Below are 8,957 nucleotides of genomic sequence, written 5' to 3'. Positions count from 1 at the left end.
AGGGAGGAATACCAAAGGAAGCCCAGGGCGGGCAGTGGGTTGCAATCAGGCGGGCGCTGGCTGGAGAGTCGAGAGGGATCATGTGACTTGCCTCCGGGGGGGCTCTCGAGGCTGCGGGCCAGGAGACAACTGCCTCTCCTTGCCCAATGGAAGTTATGCCCCTGGCTACAAGAACTCTTTCCATAACTACAGTGGAGGGGTTTCTTTTTGGTGGGCTCTTGGGCAGATGGACTAAGACAGAGGTCTGACTTGGCCTTTCATTGAGCATGACCTCAGTACACTCTTTTCTGCTTCTTAGCACACATCACGTTAGAGTAATGCCCATCATCAAAAGCAAACCTGTTCTGGGAAACAATTTTGGAATAACTGGTTTGGCCAAACAAGCCTTCTGTTTCTCCATATTTCAGCACATGCATCCTTCTATTACCAGAAAAAGCTTTATTCCTGGACTGAGGGATCATTATTATGGAACACAGTGTCTCTATCCCAGGACTGAGGAATCATTATTATGGAACACTGTGTCTCTCTTCAAAAAAGGGCAGTACCCAATATCTGCTTGTTTTAGATGATAAATAGCAACTCCACAGCTTCTATCTGTAGCATAGATAGGCTTTGTTCTTTTGTTCAATCACCTCTTTGACATATATCAAAATGAGCAAGCTTCTCCTCCTTGTCTTGTCTCCTCTGCTCTTCTGTGCTGTGGGTGAGTAAGTAAAGTGGAGATGGGATATACAGAGATAAGATGGTCATGTCTGGGACTGGGAGAATGTGTTGGAGGTGCATCTACTAGATACTTCTACTTGGGAGGAATGCTGACATATCCATCAAAAATAAGTTTCTCCTTGGGAAGAATCCTGGAATTTCTCTTTGCATTTAAATTCTTCCTTCAAGGATCTCTGAAATTCTCCTTTCAGTTCCACTTTGGGCAAATGTAGGTTCCATCCCCAACCTAGATACAGAGATTCTTCAGAATATGGTACTTATCAGATAGGCTTCTGGTTCCAGATAAAAGCTTTTAGGTGGACTGTGAGGCCGGGCCAGAGCCTGCTGGACTCCGGAGCTGATTCCTGGTCTCTACTTGCAGCACAGCATGGTGGCTGAATACATTGCCTGCTTCAGACTGTAGGTTGGTTGTTAAAGAGCTTATTGTTCATTTCTTAATGTCTATGTCATTTCTTTCTTAGCTTTTCCTCAACCAGAGCCCGATACCCAAAAGTGCTCACCATACTTTTTAGTAATTCAGTTACAAGATCTGTTAAAATGCAGTAGTGAGTGGTGCTGTGGGAAAAGGGTTCACCACTGGTCTGAGCATGTGAATCATTAGCCTCCATGCCCACTGGTGACTGGAAAAGGCCTGGGCTAAGATGCTCTTTTTCTCCATTCTGTTAAAAATGCTCTGGAGAAATAAATCTGGAAGAAAAGGCAAACAGCTGGCTAGAACATTTCTCCCAAATTTACTCATTCCCAGGTTACAGGGAATATTTTCTCTGGATGACCATTCAAAATGGTGCTCCTCTCCACAGAGTCCTCTTTGTAAGTGGTCTTCTGCAAAGTCTTGGCTTCCATCCTTACTCCGCCTTTTTGCCTCACAGAGGCTGGCATGATGTCCAGTGGTAGGATGCCACAGTGCACTGCTTCAGGGCTTCTTTGGACTCAGAAAGCAGCCCTGATGCTGTTATGATGGGAGGTTGTGCAAGCAGTGTTGCTGCAGTTTCTCCCATTTGAGATCCATTGATTTAACGGAATACCCTCCATTCACTCAAATGGGAGGGGAATCAAGTTGCTCCAAGGGCACAATCTGAAGTAGGGGGAGGGAAGACACTGTGGAGGACCCTTGAGGCATAAGAGTCCACCATGGTGGGTGAGCTTTAACACCACCCTCAAATTTAGCCCAAGGAGCCTTTTGCAGCAGAAGCTGGGAGTGGTACTTAAATAGCCAGCTAGCTAGCTAGCTTAATAAATAAATAAAGAAATAAATGCTAGATGAAATAAATAGGAATCCCACAGGGGCTGTGGCTAAAAAAAAGCTTTTCAGAGGGATGAGATAGAGATATTCCGGGTGGGGAAAGCCTTTGACCACCAGGGAGGATAGCACTCTTGAAGCCCTCATTTGCCTGACTCTCAAGGGCTTTGAGCAGCCAGAAGGGAGATCCCTCCTGGCCTAGCAAATCCTTGGGGCTCTGCTGGTTTGGTCACATCAGAGAGCCCCCACGCTGCATCCTAAGATGTCTCTCTGCTCTCTCCTTGGCTCTTGAATCTTCTAGGCTCTTAAAATCCATTCAGAGTCTGCCTTTGCTAGAATTCATCTGCAATTTCATTCACTGACTCTCATATTGCTCCAGAGGAGTTTGAAAGGGAGAAATGGATTAATCTTACACTTCTTCATGGATCTCTCCCATTAGGCAGTGGTAGAGATGAGGTATATATAAGAACTGGATTGCTCACTTGTTAAGTTTGTATGGGGGAACTAACCACCTGCAGTACTGACTAGATGTAAATGGAGACAGCTGTATTTGTACATAGGATCTATTGTCTTAGGTAAGTAAAGAATTATTGCTTTAATTATCTATGACATTGCTATAGCATCTCATACCAATGTCTCATGGCAGTTTACATGATAAGCAATAAAACCAGAATTAAGCCAAATTAACACAGTTCCAAAAATTTAAAACAATTTAAAACCAGAGCAGAACCTAACCCAGCAAAACCCCACATACAGCTGATCAAAGGGCTGGGCGCTTTCCAGATTAACCCTCAGCACAGTGTCACTACGGATCTGCAAAGTGTGCTTCTGTCCTTCCTGTGTTGTGACACTGCCGTCCCTGCACTCACAGCAAGGTGCCGTTCACACTTCCGATGCTCGACTTCTGATTTTATCTTTGTGATTTAGTGCTACAATGTTGCAAATCCACTGCAGAAAAATAACTGTATTTTCCCATTGTAGGCATTTGAGATTCTGGGGATCATTTTCAATATGATCCTGCCAAGCCAAGACATTTTACTGCTGTTCTAGGGTATAATCTGGAAAGCGCCTTGGTAAAATAAATGAAAAGCAAATCAATAAGCTGTTGATTTGAGCATTTGAAGAATGTTCTTCAAAACCTGCTAGAGATGGGGAAGCACATAAAACCCCAGGAAGTTCGTTCCAAGCCTCAGGGCAGTTTCAAAAAAGTCCCAACCCGGAGTCACCACCAGTCGAGCAAGAGGCAGCTGCAGGTGGGCCTCTCCCCAAGATCCTACTATGCGGTGGTGGCCCTGAAGGGCAATGCACATTTGTATGTTTCCTGGGGAACAAACATAACAGGAGGAGAAATGTTTGATTTCTCATACTGGCTGCTTTCCAAGGCCACATACGGCAGCTATACAGGAACATCCCTGACGCCATCAGGCCATGATTAACTTGAGAAAGAATTTCCATCCAGCTAGTGATTCCACCAAACTGCGTTTGAAACAAGAACCTCACTCAGATGCTTAGATTTCAACTCAGTAACGACTCTCTCTTTCTCAGCCCAGGGTCTTTGGTGCTTTAAAGGAGACAAATGGAATCCAGGTGTTCCAGGTTCTGAGTGCTTTGCCTGTGGTGAAGAACAATGTTATGAATTTTCTACATATATCTGTAAGTTCCAACAGCCCTGAATCCTTTGCCTTAAGTGGGCTCTACTCCCCTGTCCCCTTCCACTGCCTTCCTCCCTACTCATAGTCTCCCATGATGTTGCTGTTCCTCTTTGAAAGAGATGCTCCAGTTTTACACTATTCTCTTCTCTCAATCAGGGAATAAGCTTTTCTATTGGGAATCTGGTTGCACCGGTATGCCTAATGAATATGATGACTTTCGTAAGCAATGCAACACGACAGAAACTGAAAAAGAGATAACAGAAAAAACCAAATGCTGCACTACTGATCGCTGTAATAGCGGAACACCACCCACTTACATTTAGCCATTGCTTTAGAAGGGGCAGTGATGGGAAGAGAAATCTGCCATCTGTGTCTCTCCACTCTGCCCTGCTGCACGCAACATGCCTTCCAGAGATCCCTTTCATCCTGTTGCTTAACGATATCTAACTACCCTCAATAAACCCTTACTCTGGTCAATGTAAGCAAATTCTGTAGTTGGCGTATTCTTGGTCTCGTTCCTAGTTTCTTCTCAGGATATCCTACTCTGGTGAGAAGGTGATGGGCAGGAAAAGAAACATCTACCCGGAAAATAAACATGTATCCCATGAGAAGCCCTAACTCAGCTTGGGCAGCCCTACTTGGGTAAGGCTGTTCGTGTGATGTGCTGGGATTGAGCCTGATCCTAGCACTGCCTCCCTGGGTACATAAGAACAGAGGAGCAGTCCTACTGGATCAGGCCCAAGGCCTATCTAATCCCGCATCCTGCTTCCCACATTGGCCCACCAGATGCCTCTGAGAAGCCCACAGGCAAAAACTGAGGGCATGCACTCTCTCCTGCTGTTGCTGCTGTGCAGGTTGCCCAGGATTTTTGCTTGGCTTTTACCCAGGTGCAGGGCCGTGTTGCTGCTCAGGCTGCAGGAATCCCGAGCAGAAACACAGCCGGGTGCCTTGAATGCCCATCTTGAGGAGAAATCCCTCAATGCACCATGGAACATAGGAAGCTGACATATACTGAGTCAGATCATTGGTCAGTCTCACTCAGTGTTGTTTACACAGAATGGCAGCGGCTTCTCCAGGGGTGCAGGCAGGAATCTCTCTCACCCCTATCTTGGAGAAGCCAGGGAGGGAACTTGGAACCTTCTGCTCTTCCCAGAGCCGCTCCCTCTCTTGAGGGGAATATCTTGCATTGCTCACATTGTCTCCCATTCATATGCAACCAGGGCAGACCCTGCTTAGCTAAGGGGACAAGTCATGCTTGCTACCACAAGACCAGCTCTCCACAATGTATCATGCTCCTTGTGCGGTGCATTGAGGGATATCCAGAGGCTGGGATGCATTTTCCTGGACTCCAGCTGGCCACATGACTCCCAGGAGAGCGCTCCTCTGAGCACCCAAGTCACACAACCAGGAAATGGCAGGGACACAAAGAAGATTGTCTGGGGTCTGGTTAGCTCAATGTAGCCTTCGCCCCCACCCCATGCCCTCCCCACTGGGCTTCAGTGGCTATGAGAATGACCTTGGTGTCTGTTCTCAAATGACTCCAACCATTCTTCAATGCTGCCCTCATGCCTGGAATGTCCTTTCTTAACCACCGATGGGCTACGGCCACATGTGGCTCTCAAACTTAAAAGACTCATTTAGCTATTGCAAGAATTACTTTGCTGCACCGGATCAACATCCCATTTAGCCCACCATTGTGTTTCGAAGGGTAGCAAGCAGACACTCCTCAACAGGGCTGGATGGAGAATGCCTTCCCCTGCCATTTGTCCTCAGCATCTTCTCTTCAGACATACAATCGGTGTGTTCCCATGACCACCAACAGGGTAGGAAAAGCAACCTACCTGGGAGGAGAGCCAGGCATGCTCCTCATTTTCAAGTGTATGGAGAACAAGCGTATACAAGGCCACAGCTGGGCAGGACTAGGCATGTGCAAACTGGTTCAGATCCGAACCAGTTCGGATCCGAACCGGTTCCGGTTCAGTGGTTCGGATCCGAACCGAACCACCCCCGGTTCGGTTCAGATTCGAACCGAACTGGGGGTGGTTCGGTTTGGACTGGTTCGAACCAGTTCAGATTGGTTTGGACACCCGAAAATTGGTGGGATGGTAGCTGGCACCCAGGGGTATCCCAAACCCCAAAGCAATCGGACACTTGAACAATTTTTTATGAATTTTTGAAAATTATTTTTCTAACCCATGGGGTACAGGGTTCTCTTGTTTCTGAGGTATTGAGTGTGGATTCTATGATAGCATATTAGAGTGGATTCATGGTGTCTCATGGGGGTGGTTGGCACCCTATGTGCACGACACCACCACTCGCTCTGGGCCACCCCAGCACCCCCCAAGTGCACTTATGGGGCTGCTGAAAGCTCCATTATAACTTATTATGAGAAAAAACCTTAAAGACGTGTAAACTACAACAAATAACCACAAATCAGCCCTCTGCCCAAATCCTTTGAAAAAATTCAGGTAGCTTCCTTGCCCCTACCTGACACTACCACCAACCCCACACTGCTCGAGGCCACCCCTTTGCCCCCGACATGAAGCTATACATTTGCTGACACCTCCATGGTTCTTTATGGAGAAAAACCTTAAAGACGCGTAAACTTCAAAAATCACTTAAAAATCACCCCTTTGCCCAATTCCTTTCAAATAATTCAGGTAGCTTCCTTGCCCACCCTAGGAACTACCACCCACCACACTGCACTCTACGACACCCCTTTCCCCCCGACGTGAAGCTATAAATTTCCTGCAATCCTAATTATTCTCTATGAGGAATTCAAAAATACTTTAAAATTCACCAATAATCAGAGGAGTGTCCAATTGCCTTGGGATTTTTTATGTGGCAGGCACCCCTGTCTGTCTACCATCCTTACCACTTTTGTGCCCCTAGGTCCTCCACAATAGGGGATATGGACTGGTTCATGTCCCATTATATTCTATGAGAAAAATAATTAAAAATATTTCAAATATTCATTAAAAATCATAGGGGTGTCTGATTGCTTCAGGGTTTGCATGGTTGTTGGCACCCATGGGTGCTACACAATAAGCAAGAATGGCCTGGTTCGAGTCCCATTATATCCTATGAGAAAAAATAAAAATAAATTTCAAAAATGCATAAAAAATCGTACGAGTCTCCGATTGCTTTGGGGTTTGGGTGACAGGTACCCCTGGGTGCCAGCTACCATCCTACCAATTTTATTGTGTCTAAACTGGTCCTAACTGGTTTGGATCTGAACCGAACCAGGGGTGGTTCGAACAAAACCAAAACCGAACCACCCCCTCCTGGTTCGGACCCGGTTCGGATCCGAACCTAACTGGGCGAACCAGTTTTGTGCACATCCCTAGGCAGGACAAGCACACCCTCCCCAGACTCCATGCCTAGCGTTTTACGAAGATAGGAGGAGAACCTGTCCCACTCAGCTGTCACTTTGCACACGATCATTCTCCTTCCCTCCTATATTAATGTTTGCAAGCACAAGACTGGAAATCAGCAATCTCTCTGATCTCGTCCAGGCTCCTTTAAGGTGGAGATTGGCGGGGGGCGGGGGGGCGGGAGAGAAGAAAGAAAGGAGGATTAATTGTTCTTTATGTTCTACTCCTTTCAACCCAGCAGGCACTGCTTTCAGGTCATTTACATGGCTGATTTAGTGCTAAGAATCAGCAAGGATCACAGTGTGGTCTGCTCCTTGTACGTATTTCAGAGAAAACCGTCCATGGAAGGGACTGTTCCACCAGTGCTGCACTTTCCCAGTGCTGGGAGTTATTCACACATGTCTTCATGCTGCGGGGTAAATCTTGAGTGAAGCCACTTTGAATTACACTTGTGGCATTGAGGGAAGCAGCCCCTCCCCTCTGCTCTTGGGTTTCCTTTTGGTGCAGGTTAACATGGCATGCCTCCATGTTTTCTTTCTAGCCAATGGGGGGAGGTGAGATTACTAAAGAGGTATATCTACATTTCTATAAAGAGTGTCCCTCTTATCATGCTAATGATTCTACCTCAGTGCCTCTCCCTATTTGCGTTGTTGTTTTCAGAAAAAGTAGCTTAAAACCAGCATTAAAAAAACCCTGAAATACCTTGAGATAAGCTAGAATTGGCAAGACAAAGCCTGGTTTGTGTGTGGAGACAACTGTGGGGAGACATTATGACCGCGAGGAGACATGATAGAGGACTATAAAATCATGCATGGAGTGGAGAAAGTGGATAGAGAGAAATTCTTCTCCCTCTCACATAATACTAGAACCAGGGGTCATCACATGAAATTGATTGCTGGGAAACCTAGAAATTGATTGCTAGGAAATCTGGAAGTATTTTTTTCACACAACACATAATCAACTTGTGGAACTCTCTGTGTCATGCCCTCGAGCTCGAACAGTGAGGAGGAAGGGGAAGCTGTCGACTTTCTAGCTGAGTCAGGAATGTCTGAAGGGCAGAGCCTGAATGTCAGCGTTTCTGAGACAGCTGCAGTAAATCCAGCTGATGATTTAGAACAGGCTCAGCAGCCTGAGACAACAGAAAGCGTGAGGAACCAATCAGGGGGTGAACTAGACATTGGAACACCACTGACACCGCAACAACGCAGGTGTTCTAAACGCAGGAAACAATTAGAAGCAGTTAGGAGGAGCAAACAGCTATTGTTGAAGGCTGGCAAGCTGTAAATTCCTACCAGCTGGGAGCTCTCAGCTTGCTCCATAAATTACAGCTCCAAACTCCGACTAATTGCTGAGATTCAACGTTCGTCATTCAGCCGACAGTGTGCAGCCGAGCCGTGAACTTCCCTGGCCTTGGGCCAGACCTTGACACTTTGCCATAAGATGTGGTGATAGCCAACAACTTGGAAGGTTTTAAGAGGGGTTTGGACAACTTCATGTAGGAGAGGTCTGTCATCGGCTAATAGTCGGAAGGCTACAGGCCACCTCCAGCCTCAAAGGCAAGATGCCTCTGAGTACCAGTTGCAGGGGAGTAACAGCAGGAGGGAGGGCATGCCCTTAACTTCTGCCTGTTGGCTTCCAGTAGCATCTGGTGGGCGACTGTGTGAAACAGGATGCTGGACTAGATAGGTCTTTGGCCTGATCCCGTAGGGCTTTTCTTATGTTCTAATGAATTTCAAATCGATTCTGGCCCAAACTATTGAGATTCGTTTCTGTGACAGAAATGTTTCTGGAGGTGTCAAGGCCTGAATGACTCAAATCTGTCAGATTAGAAGAGAATCAATTCAGCAATGAATCGATTCGCACATCTCTATATGACTGGTCAGTATCTTCGATATATTGTATTACTTGGTTAATTGGCTGTCACCTTATTAATTGATGTGTAATTAACATAGACAAGTCAAAGGAGTT

The 8,957-nt window shown here is 46.3% G+C and overlaps 1 long non-coding RNA gene across 1 annotated transcript; it reads left to right on the top strand.

The window, feature by feature from the left end:
* The first annotated feature begins 564 nt into the window (after window positions 1–564).
* On the top strand, window positions 565–4,077 carry LOC128346431 (uncharacterized). The gene is made up of 3 exons (XR_008316959.1): window positions 565–703; window positions 3,509–3,616; window positions 3,772–4,077. It is a non-coding gene; the product is annotated as an uncharacterized LOC128346431 (long non-coding RNA).
* The last annotated feature ends 4,880 nt before the right edge of the window (window positions 4,078–8,957 follow it).

The sequence above is a fragment of the Hemicordylus capensis genome, chromosome 2 (assembly GCF_027244095.1).
Source record: "Hemicordylus capensis ecotype Gifberg chromosome 2, rHemCap1.1.pri, whole genome shotgun sequence".
NCBI lineage: Eukaryota > Metazoa > Chordata > Lepidosauria > Squamata > Cordylidae > Hemicordylus > Hemicordylus capensis.
The sequence above is the reverse complement of the archived record's forward strand: the minus strand, read 5'-3'. Positions and strand labels throughout refer to the sequence as shown.